This window comes from Dipodomys spectabilis, unplaced genomic scaffold, assembly GCF_019054845.1.
Source record: "Dipodomys spectabilis isolate Male_0828 unplaced genomic scaffold, ASM1905484v1 ptg000185l, whole genome shotgun sequence".
NCBI classification, from domain to species: Eukaryota; Metazoa; Chordata; class Mammalia; order Rodentia; family Heteromyidae; genus Dipodomys; species Dipodomys spectabilis.
The window spans coordinates 561,025-563,936 of NW_024870862.1; the positions used below are offsets into that span (position 1 = coordinate 561,025).

General features: G+C 35.4%; 1 non-coding gene across 1 annotated transcript; it reads left to right on the forward strand.

The window, feature by feature from the left end:
- Nucleotides 1-240: 240 nt before the first annotated feature.
- LOC122121180 lies at nucleotides 241-347 on the forward strand. Its single transcript, XR_006149906.1, has one exon. It is a non-coding gene; the product is annotated as a U6 spliceosomal RNA (small nuclear RNA).
- The last annotated feature ends 2,565 nt before the right edge of the window (nucleotides 348-2,912 follow it).

A 2,912-nucleotide genomic window follows, 5' to 3' on the forward strand; every position in this document is an offset into this window, starting at 1 on the left:
AGTGTTCATTATGAGAGGTGCCCTGTATAGAATAATTGAATTCCTCCTCCTACACATCTCTTGAACAACAAACATCTGGACTCATTTTGTTTTTGTCATATCAATCTTGACTTTATTCTTAAATGTGTGCTTATGTAACAAATATCTGGTTCTAAAATTTCACAATTCTTTTGAACTTGCTTTTTGTTGAATTATCTAGTTTAAAACAATCAATTCCACTTTATATATAAAAAATGTTCTGTGCTCAATTCGGCAGCACATACACTAAAATTGGAACAATACAGAGAAGATTAGCATGGCCCCTGCGCAAGGATGACAACCAAATTCGTGAAGCGTTCCACAACAACAGATGCTGGAGGGCATGTGACCAGAAGGGAACCCTACTATATTCTTGGTGGGAGTGTAAACTTGTTCACGCACTTGGAAAGCAGTATGGATGTTCCTCAAAGGGTTACACATAGAGCTCCTCTATGACCCAGCAATCCCACTTTTGTGCATTCACCCAAATGATCACTAACAAGGCCATTCTAAAACTACCAGCACAACTATGTTTATTGCAACATTATTTACCATAGCTTAGATATGGAACCAACCCCGATGCCCCACAATAGATTAATGGATCAAGAAAACATTGTGTGTGTGTGTGTGTGTGTGTGTGATGGAATTCTATCATCCATCAGAAAGAATGACATTGCCCAATTTGTTAGAAAATGGAAAGACTTGGAAAAATTTATATTAACTGAAATAGGCCAAGTCCAAAGAAACATAGGTCCCATGGTATCCCTTATTTGCAATAAGTTATATATGACTGGGAAAAGCAGAAAAGGTCAAAAGCTATGTGCATATGACTAGATAAGGTGATGTTAAACTAAATGAACCCAAGCTAGGGACACAAGTGTGTGTTTTTCCTTTCTTGCTGTTGTTTCTAATGCACTTATAATGTACGATGAGATTTTTTTTTTTTAATTTGGTCGTCCCACACGGTATAACCCCTGTTTTCAGTGTATTTGGTGTTGATGCACCTGCATCTTTTATATATATTCTCTAATTTGGAGAGGGAAAGGGAAAAACCAAAATGCTCAAATAGAGATACTGTTTGACCCATTATAACAATGAGTTACCCAAGACACTATGTTGAAATACTAACTTTACAATTTAGGCAGGGTGGGGGGGGGGTGAAGTGTGTACTTGTAGAGGTGTAAGGGAGAGGTAGTTGGGGAAAAACAAAGGGGGAGGTAACAACGTTAGATAAGAAATATACTCATTACTTTGCTCATGTAACTGTAACCCCTCTGTACAGTATTTTTACAATAAAAAAGGTTTAAAAATGATGGAAGAGTTTATTTCCATTATTTTAACCATATAATATCATTAAACAAGAAATTAATGCAAAATACTGACCTGAAGATATTTTGAATAAGTGTATGTGTGTGTGTGTGTGTGTGCGGGTGTGTGCGTGTGCATGTGTGTGCATGCATGCATCTTGGCATGCCCAGAGTTTGAACTCAGAGCTTCAAGGATTTGCAAGGCCTTTCATCTCTAGCTTTGTGAGCTATTATATGAGCTACATCTCCATTCCTGGACCTTTGCTAGTTCATTTAAATTTTTGAAAAATAATATTTTGATTTTTTTTTGCCTTAATTGGCTTCCAACTCCTATCCACAGATCCCATGCTCCTTTGTAGATATGCCGGGTAGACAAGATTACAGGTATGACAAACCAGTACAAGGCTTTAGGAATAATTTTAAATGTAGAAGAAACTTTAGTTCAGGAGGGCCTGTTTTATTATTTCCTACTTTTAAAGCATTTTGGAATGACTATATGTGAATTGTTTACGTTTTGGGATACTTAAAAGACAGTAAGTGATGGTATTTAAAAGTTTTAGTACTTTTTAAAAAGGATACTGGAACTGTGGGACAGAAAAATTTGGCTCTCTTTGGACCTCAATTTATAATCTCAGCACTGTGCATGATAACCCAAAGTCACCAACTCAGTCTGTGTTGAAGACAAAATGTGATAGAAAACAATTACCGTGGGCAATATTTTTTATGCTATTATTTATTGGACAATATGAATATTGAATTGAGAGTATAAGAGAATGGAGAGATTTTACCTACATTTTTGTATTGCTGAAAGGCTTTTGGAAACTTTGACTCATTTCCTTCCTCACTATATGTCTTTGGGCAATGCACTTAGTGCCTTGAATTACAATTTTTCTCAACACTAAAATGGTAATAACATTAGCATTACAGCAAATTTTTTAAGACCTAAGAGACATAAAACTTGTGAAATACTTAACATAAACTTCTATGAATGAGCTTTCAGTTTACCCAGTAGTTTTTTTTTAATATTAAACAGAATGTGATATATATCACAGGAATCATTACATGTAGTGAGCAACCAGAAGTAATGTTATTTATTGACTATGCTGTGCTTCCAAGGAAACCAGCTGGATAACTTCTCATGCTGTAAATCAAACTGGTTATCTTATGTCTTGATAGTGTAAAACTATCAGTGACAGAATAATGAAGGAATGCTGTAGACTGGGGTGAAGTCCATATGATAATGTGCAAAACTCATAAAACGTAAAAGTAACTGAGCAGTATATTGAGTTTTACATCATTTAAGGTAAATTGCAAAGGCAGGGAAGACATAGAAGAATGAATTCTCCTTTTGATATCCTATCATACAAAGGTCCTTAGCAGAATGAACTCTTTCCTCATTCTTGTAGAGGCATCATCAGATGAGAGGAACTCTATTTTTGGGTTGCTTCCTTCAATTTATTCTTCAGTTTGAAACCTGAACTACATGAGACTGCAAGAAACCAAGGAGAATTAGACATGCAGGATTTGGAAAGAGCAATCAGCATAAAATAAATAAAATACAGAGAGCCTTGTAAAAGGTCTAAATAA